This window comes from Takifugu flavidus, chromosome 3 (assembly GCF_003711565.1).
Source record: "Takifugu flavidus isolate HTHZ2018 chromosome 3, ASM371156v2, whole genome shotgun sequence".
Lineage (NCBI taxonomy): Eukaryota > Metazoa > Chordata > Actinopteri > Tetraodontiformes > Tetraodontidae > Takifugu > Takifugu flavidus.
The window spans coordinates 10,626,383-10,635,388 of record NC_079522.1 but is presented as its reverse complement, the minus strand read 5'-3'; the positions used below and the strand labels follow the sequence as shown (position 1 = coordinate 10,635,388).

At 45.6% G+C, this 9,006-nt stretch overlaps 1 protein-coding gene across 4 annotated transcripts in view; it reads left to right on the top strand.

Annotated features, from left to right (window-relative positions):
* The first annotated feature begins 1,284 nt into the window (after positions 1-1,284).
* ftcd (formimidoyltransferase cyclodeaminase) overlaps positions 1,285-9,006 on the top strand; it is a 28,664-nt gene continuing 20,942 nt past the window's right edge. Inside the window, exons 1-2 of one of the 4 annotated variants that reach the window (XM_057027778.1) lie at positions 1,285-1,452; positions 3,389-3,456. The gene's annotated coding sequence lies outside the window, so the exon portion shown is untranslated. Of the gene's footprint in view, positions 1,969-3,235; positions 3,251-3,388; positions 3,457-9,006 lie in introns of those variants that run through there. The other 3 variants (XM_057027779.1, XM_057027780.1, XM_057027781.1) reach the window with 3 other exon arrangements.

Sequence of the window (9,006 nt, the reverse complement as noted above, 5' to 3'; positions counted from 1 at the left end):
TCCCAGGGCCTAACCCCTAACAAACAACAGTGGCAAGGAAAAACTCCCCTTTAACAGGAAGAAACCTTGAGCAGGACCAGGCATGACATCACTTCCTGTGTGCTCGTGCCACAGGTGTGGAATGGGAGCAAAAGTTCTAAACAAGCATCTGAACTCCTCTCTGTAAGATTAAACTTTTACATTTTGTCAGTTTAAGAACAATTTAATATCAGTGGTTTTAATGTTTGTATTTGGATGTAAATGTTGGTTTATCAGAGGAAAGAGACCTTGTTCAGGACACATTAGCATCTGCTGTGACTCTTTGTTTGGCCTGTTAGCCCGTTAGCTGCGATAAGCTGTCTGATGTCTGTATTAGAGCAGGTGGCAAAGAAGCTTTCAAGCTTTTTAAAATAGTGTTTTTGAAACTCCAACTAAATAGATGAAAATAGAGCCAGTTGGGTTATTGAGGCGAGTTGGTATAGTAGAGATGTTCTATTGTTCTGAGGAACAGCAGAACATCTCTTCTATGTGCTACATTACATTTAAAAAATAAAATGATCAAGATAAAGGCCCAAATGTTGGCCACACGTAATAGTGACAATATCCATTTCTATTCACAAAAAAACTAAATGTTAATAAATACCAAAAGGGAATTTATTCACATCATTGGCTGCAGCGCTACGATATATAACATGATATAAAATAACATAACAAAAATATTTAGCTGCAAAAAGGACAGTGTTTCCAAAACAGTTTCTAAATGGTTTTTCCAAAACCGTTTCTTTTCTATTTTGCGTCTTGACCTCCGGGACAACAGTCAGAGTCATGCATCATTTTGAGGAAACTCCTTTTCTGAAACCCGCAGCTGTGGTAACATTTTCCTGCCGAGCTCATTTTTCGCGGCGCCTCCGATCAGCCTCTGCATACGAACTCTCAAAGTGTTGCAGTGGAGAGTTGAAATGATGGAAAACAGCAGTTGGTTGCAGGCTTCCGCAGCACTCCGGTCCGACATATGAGCTCATTAAACCTTCTGGGGGGCAATATTGTCTTTGCAGCCCCCTCTCCATCTCTACTTTACCCACAATGTCGTAACTGCAGTCCGGTTTTGAAACACCAGAAACGATGTGAGGGATTACATCACTTTTCCAGACCGCCGCAGGGACTTTTCCTGAGCGACCACAAGGCAAAAATGGGTCCTATGTATCATCGCTATGGCAACTGATGGATTGTTCCACCATGAGGGGGGGAAAAATGTGACAAGATTTTGACTCGGTGAGGAGTGAAGTGATGGTTTATTCACCACAGAGGAGGAGGAAAAGGAAAATAAGAGCAGGAAATCTCCTTGGAATAAGCAGGCTGATGCCAGCTCTGCTGTAATTTCACACTGTTATGTAACGTTCGAATGGTTCCACGGGGAACCACAGAGTTCCACTGATGAGAAACGGGGCTGTCTGGTGAGGTCATGTTTCTAAGGTAAAAGTGTGTCTGTCGGTTCACGTTAGCTTGTGAACAGGAATAACATTATTCCGCGTTGGTGTCGCCGCCTCAGCTCAGCGTGCAGGTTTTTCACTTTTGCTGAAAGAATCAGCTCGATTTTATCTGTGAGCGCATGACGTCATCACCATCGGAGGAATTTTTATACTTTTATTGTTGCCATAGTGACACGTGAGCGGTGGAAATCTGTCCTTGGACTTGAGGATGAAGACAAAACCAGGATGTCAGAATGATTGATCCGTCTTGTGGCCGTTGTGAAGCCTCATCTTCCTTCAGAATTCCCTCTCATTTCCACACTCCTGTCAGGTTACAGTTGGAGATTCCATTGCATTTATGAAAGATGCTTCAATAGGAATCTCTAAAACGGGGCATCGCGCCCAAACCGTGAGAAGTATCAGTTCTTTGTGAAGCTTCTGAAATCTGCTCTGTCAAATCACCCCGACGAGAGAAACAGCCCGGCGTGACATTCCCGTTTCACACTTTACACCAGGAAAGGTGAGAAGCGTGGGATGGCAAATCTGAGCTGAGCGCCACTTCACTCACCAAATTCCTCCAGTTTTTGTGAAGCTTAAAGAGTTTCCAGCCAGCAAGAAGATGATTTCATGGTTTCCACAGTGAAAACGTGGAGGTCTCGCTCCTGCAGGCTCCCACTCGTGACAACATGGATGCTTTAATTCCTCATTTCTCTCCAGTTTGGTGTCTTCCAGCCACAGACGGCGGCGTCTTCACATTTGCTCTAAAAGTTTCCAGATGTTCTGGTTTGGAGTCGCTGTGGTGCACGCATGACTTCACCTGTCTCATTAAATAACGAGGACGCTCGCTGAGATCGGATTTGACAGACGAGTAAACAGACGCGTTCAAGTGGCTTCGCGTCTTTTAGCGCGAGCGCTCTGTGGCTGTTTGATGTGATTTAAAACATTTACGTTGTAATAAAACAACGTGGATCTATGTACAGTTCAGATCTAACTCATGAACAACTGACTCATCCTTTCCTCGACATTCGCTTTGTTTGTGTTTGTTCATAATCAGGAGTTTCCATGCTAATGCGGCCTTTTGTTTACAGTGGTCGAGTGTCAATCATCCTGCATAAACAGTCCCATCGGTGCAGGAAGTGACGTCACAGTCAAGGGAAATGCATCTGCTTTTGGCGCTGTAGTATTAGCAGAAACCAGACAGGCAACATTTCTGCATGTTACTTTCATGAATCAGCAAAAATCTGGGAACATATAATTATTTTAGTTACCTCCGTTTGTTTTTTTTGTTCTTGTCTCTCACCTGAGCGTTCGCTTCTGAGTGTTCTATCTTCATGTTTCAAAGTTACACGTTGATCCTGGAATGAGGAATATGAGAATGAGGTGCTAGAAATTGTTAATTAGCCCTTCGGGAAAAATTAGCAGACTAGCCATTTGTGTGCTACGTCCTGGAGAGCAGTTCAGGATGTTAATCATCCAACAGTAAACGCTAACTGCTGGTTAAAAGAATCCACTAAGAATTAGGCTCGCTAAAGATTGAGCATCTGACATTCTTCCTTGATGAAAATGAAATTCATTCTAATCAGAGGAGGAAATTCCTTCATGCAGCGTTGCGCTGTTGGCTTCAGAAGTGAAGCGACCAAAGGTTCGTGTCCTGACACGAGAAGAAAATTTCAGAATGTGCGGTAAAACACAGGAAATGATGTCAGACGCATAAGGCTGGCCTGTTTCTGCACGGTTGGGTTTTTTCTGTTGAGCAGGAGCTTCAGAGGTCAAACAAAGCCCACGGCGCCGGAGGGCCTGAGGTCAGAGATCACAGGTTTTGACCTTGTGAACTCCTTTGTTTCGTAACACCTCAAACCACAGTTGCAGAATCCGACGTGATAGAAGAAACGTGCAGGTTGTTGTTGGTGTTTTTTTGACGGAACCCTCTCGATTTGCAGGTATTGGAAGTCAGCGGTTCTGAAAGTGAAGATGTGCGAACGGGTTTCGACCTCCAGCTCCAGAACAGGTAAAAACATCAGCCTTTTACCTCCCCCCTGAGGAGGGTTCCCAATGCTGCTGATGCGTGATTTACAATCCGCACAAAGCAATATCGCCAACAACCGAAGGTGCAGCTGGAGGAAGGTCGTAAATGTCACACGCTAATTAGCCGATGAGCTATAAGTTTAAAAAGAAGCTGGACTGAAACCAAAAGCCCCGTTTTCCATCTCAACACTGATTAATAAAGTCTGCATGGCTACAAGTCATCATAAGGCACTAAATATATATATATATATATATATATTTAAATGTTTTATTTACATTTTTTCAGATTTTTCTGTCTTTTCTTTCAAGGTTCTTTCACAAATGTTTTTCATAAAGTGTTTTCTCTAAAACTTTTGAGGTTCAACACAAAACGACTCTCTCTGTGTTTGATAACAGGCTTCAGCCTCTAAATCACCCGATCTGGAAACGCTGATGAAAGTTTTGCACATGTCAAATTTAAAAAAATAAATAAATAAATAAAACGTATTCTGTCAGAAGCAGCCGAGCCGGAGGTCGTGCTGTTTTACACGCCCCACACATGGTCGCACCGGGGGGACCCACAACATTTTCCAGCACGTTGGTTGGAGAACAAACCCAGTCCGGGTCCAGTAGAGGCTGGTAAATCCATGTTCTGGGCTACAGATCAGACAGACTTTGAAATAGCTGTAAATAACAGCAGAGTGGGGTTTTTTTGGTTGTTTTTGCCTCATGTTAAAGTCATTGACTTTAACATGAGGCAAATGAGCTGCTGCTGCATTTACAAACTCATACCTTCGGTAGAGGAAGCTGGTTTGGTTACCGTAACCCTTTTAGCTTCAACTCATCTACAACTCGTAGCTGCATCTGGATCTGTCCAAACGTCTGTAATGTTTTGACTTTTTTCTGAATTCTGGATGGTTCTGCTTTTGTGTTGGTTGTTGCACGTGTGTTGTAAAGCACTTGGAGCGTATTCACACATGTTTCAGATTTTTTGGCTGTATCTTGTGGGCCTGGCCAGACAACAGAACGTTCCTGCATGTGGATCTGTGGATCCCTGATAATCCCTGGTGCCTCTCGTGTCTGCGTCTGACTTTAACTTCACAAAATTGCCTTGAAGCTGAAATTTGAATTATAAAACTGGACAAAAACCTGATGCTAGCGACTTTAACGTGAAGCTTGTCTGATATGTGACTGAAACTGATCTACTGCGGGATCTTTCTGGGTCACCTGGCAGCCGTCAGTCCCGCCTGGTTCTCCAAATAAGCTCAAAATGACGATTGTCTGTCTGGAATTCTCTGGGCTTTACTGCGGATGAAGCCTGAACTGTGAGGGAGGACGAAGCATTACAGCAGATTATTAAAACACCACTGAGCTTTTCAAAATGTTCCCGGTGCTGAAAAGTGGCGAGAATCAAACAAATCCTTGTGCAGATTCAGCTCAGGTCATCGACCTGCACTTCACACCTGTAAAAAGGTTCCCGACCCTCAAATCCGAGGCCTTTTCGAAACCACAGCAAGCATTTAAATAAGACCAAGCATTCATTCCATCTGAGCTGGAGGGGCTTGAAACCTGGACTAAACCTGCTCCAGGTCCTGGGGGCGTCGATGACGGCAAGCATTCAGGCCAGAAAGCTGCTGAAAAAGCGCCATCATGGACAACAAGTAACAGGCGTAACTGGACCCAAGCAGCTTCCTCTGAGGGAGCCCAGAGGGATTGTGGGTAATGCTCCATGCTAATTTCTTGCAAAGTATCTCACAAACACATGGAGGCTTTGGAGTCTCCAACTGTTGGTTTTGGCAGCTGGTATCAAAAGGGAAAAAGCCTGGAAGAGTTGTTTCAAACATGATAAGGTGATGACATAAATACACAGATTAAGATGTGTTCTCTCCCCTCGGAGCCCAGAAGAGACTTTCGGATTCCTTCTGACATCCAGCAGATCGTAAACATCTGCTGCACTCCAGCTAACAAACATGCTGCTCCAATCAATTAGCACCGCTGTTAAAGCCAAACTGGTTCCTGGACTGTGTAAACGTTCCCTCGGGATTCCGAGTTATACCATTTCCAATCTGTTTTTTAGCAAAATAAAGAATATTCTTCTGTAAAATCTTTTATTTTTTTTTATTTTTTGCTGCTGCTGCTTCTGCCGTTGACCTGAGGAAGTCCCCAGGTATCATCGTAAAAGGTTTCAGGCTGCTCATCATAAATCCTTCGGTGTGTCCTTCGGTGTCGGCCCTCCTGGGGGGAGGGTCTGATCCGCCGCACATGTTCCTCACTAAACTCTGGAGGTTGGCTGTATGTGGCGTCCGTGGCAACACGATACCCAGACTTCATAAATCAGACCTGCTTCGGCTGTCTGTCTCTGAACTTAAGAGACACCAATTCCAGCCTGGGACTCACCTGATTGCATCACATTTCCTCTCAGCTCAAGGCGCTGCTCATTAGTGTGATTGTCCACATCTGCCGAACCTTCCAGAGGTGCGCTGGATGTTGCCCTCCACCTGTCAACAGACCAACCTGTTGCTCGGCTCTGAACGCCTCCTCTGCGACTCCTCCATCTGCTCCGTGACTTTTCCACCCGACCATCCACCCTCTGAACGTCCTGCTTCTCTCCTCGCTTCCCATCCATACAGGAAGTTATTGCCCCCTGGAGGTTTACCTGTTAAGTGCTTTTGCAGAGGTTTGGAGTTGCAGCGGCTCGACCCTGAACGCTGCTCTGTTTGGATGTTCTGATGGAAGCTTTGCAGGACGCCTGTTCTTGAGGCGGAAGTCTGACTTTCAGATTAATTCTCTTGTTTTGTCCATGGACACAGAGTTCAGCATCGGTTTCATTGTGTTGGAGGCTTCTGTGAAATCAAATCTGGACGTGAAAAGAATGTCCGAGACACGTCTCAGGGTTAAGCTTTACAGTATTTACGGCTTCTTTGATATGGTTGGTTGTTGGAGTTTGTACAATGGTTTTCGTACTTTGCGAAGAATCCCGTCTCGCACTGGTCGTACTTCTCAGAACCTGATCCAAGCGCCCCAATTTAGTAATCTGGAATTTCGAATGTCTGTGCCTGCATGTGCACTGAATAATTTAGGTTGTTCAGTTGAACTTAACTTTCTTAGACTAAGAAAGTCCCCTCTGGACTTAAAGTTTTGTTTTCTCCTGCTTGATTTGTGGTGTTCCTCTGGCGAGCCTCCTCTCGTGAGTTAGTGTGCAGCGGAACCCGCTGGATCGGGATTCCCTCATCAGGAAAGTCAGACTTGGCTGGACGAAGCAGGACAGGATGGGGAACACCCCGGGACTCTGCTGAAGAAGCTCAGAGATTGATAACATGTATGTATGATGACTTTTATCTTCTGGGTTCCCTTGTTGTGGGAACCATGTTGTGACATTCCAGAAGAACCAGTGTGCTCCAGTCTGACTGCTCTCTTCACTGGTCCAGCGGTGATTGTATTGATCACAAACACGTGGGTTCAGATGAAGGATTTAAAGCCGACCTCGGATCCCCTCCTCACACTTTTCTGATGTCCTTCACTCAGCAGCTGGAGAAAAGAACTGATCTCTGGAAACTGGCGTGTCGAATAATCAATCCCAGGAAGCTTATTTATCTGAAATTGTGCGTTCCAAATCAGAGTTTAAGGTTTTGTGTGGATGAAATGACCTCAGGTTTGCTCTGCAGTCTTTGCATAACAATGTGCATATTTGTAGACGTCGGATCCATATTTGGGAGTGCTGGTGCTCTCAGAAAAAAGAACACATGATACGGTTTCACCCCGACAGCATGTGGACGTGCATTGATCTGCAGAACTGCTCCCCTGGGAAACCGGAGAATCGGTGGCTTATCGGCTGGTCTACACACGTGTGGGTGGAGTCAGTGTGTGTGACAACAGAAGCATGATGATGGTGGAATCTCAGACTTGTTGATATAAAAAAGCCGCTTTTAACTTCTGAAGAATCCTCCTTAATCATCGTGAATCACGACATCTGCAAAGCAGGCGAAGAATTTGGATTTATGGCTGTAATGAAGCGCAGCTACTGTGTCTGCTGCTTTATGGCTCCTCTGGATTCCTGCTGTCGTGGTGCAGGACCATGAAATGCTCATCAGTACTGAGAAAAGGGGACTCGTCAGATGAAGGAGAACTTTTCATGGTTTAGAACAACAGGGGAACGTTGGAGCTCAGGTTTAGGCTGGAGTTTATTTTTAGCTCAAAATCAGTGAATGCAAAAGTGAATTTGTTTTTTTTGAGCTACAAGCTAAAGGACACGAAAGGCAAATCATTTCCTCTCTGATCTGCGGATTAACACCGTCCTCGGAAAAATCAATTCTTTTAGTTTCATAAAACTGAGTCACAATCCTAATTTGCAACAACTATGCACCATTAAGTGATTTATGAGGGCAGATTTTAGTCCTGAGAAACTACTTCCCCTCGCAGCACGTGTGTGTGGGGGGGGGTGTATGGAGAAAGAACCCGAGACTGTCCTTGAGCTGCCGCACTGGTAACCATCAAACCCAGTTACATAATGCAGGGAGGAGCGCTCCGTGCCCTGGTCAAAGCTCAGTGGTGAGTCCAGGGGGGCGACCCAGTCCCCAGTTGTTCTTTGGTGGTGTGTTCTGAAATTCCACCAGTGACCTCCACCATTAAAGATGACCTCATGGATATAAAACACCTCATCAACTGTGGCTGCCAATCAACTCGCGCATTCCTGCCGTTCCTGACTTTCAAAAGAAAACCAAGCTTGTGTGAAATATGAAATGCACGTCTGTCCTGTTGTCTGTCGCTCTGTTTGGGGAAGGCGTTTAAATCTGCGCTTCTGGAGGAACGTCTGTATAAAATTCTGAATCTCCAGTCTGATACTGGGATCAGACCTGAAGAAGCTTTCCGATCAGAGAAGGTCCTGCCGTCTTCAACCTGAAAGACAGAACCTGCGCAGACGTGCTGTTCCCAGATCCTTTATTGGTTTTTCCAGGGAAAGCTGAGCAGCCTAAAGTGAACCTGAAGCCCTTTGCCTGTTCCACATCTGCTCTCATGGTGATTTTCCTCTGAGTTTCAAACAAAAGCCCCAATCCCAACAAAAAGGCTCCACTTAATCAGCGCTGGCCCTCGGATCTGCCATCCGGGTCCGTCCAAAATGGGCCCCGCTGGGTCCAGGAACCTGATTGCTTAAGCAGACGAGAAGCAGAGCCAGAAGGAACGCTGATTGTTTGAGCAGATCCTGGATGTAGCCATCACAGGCTCAGAATGCCTCCGCGACCATCTGAAGAGGAGGTTTTGGCCCCGCGGTGCCGGGGTGTGTGTGCAGGGAGTGTTCCCTGCTGCTTGTGGTTGTAATTAGGCTTTTTGGAGGATGATGTGAGCCATTGTTGCTGCGACATGATGCCCCGGGATGGATCGGGCCAGTAAACATCCCCGCTGCAGGAATCTCTTTAATGGGCCCAAGAGTTTGTTCAGAAAGCCCTTTTAAAAAGCTAATTGTGGGTCCGCAGGGGCCGTCGGGGCCGTTCAAGGCCTCACTTGAGTTTGCTGCATGTTTTAATAGACAGTTAAAGAGCTGCAGCAGGTCCTGCGC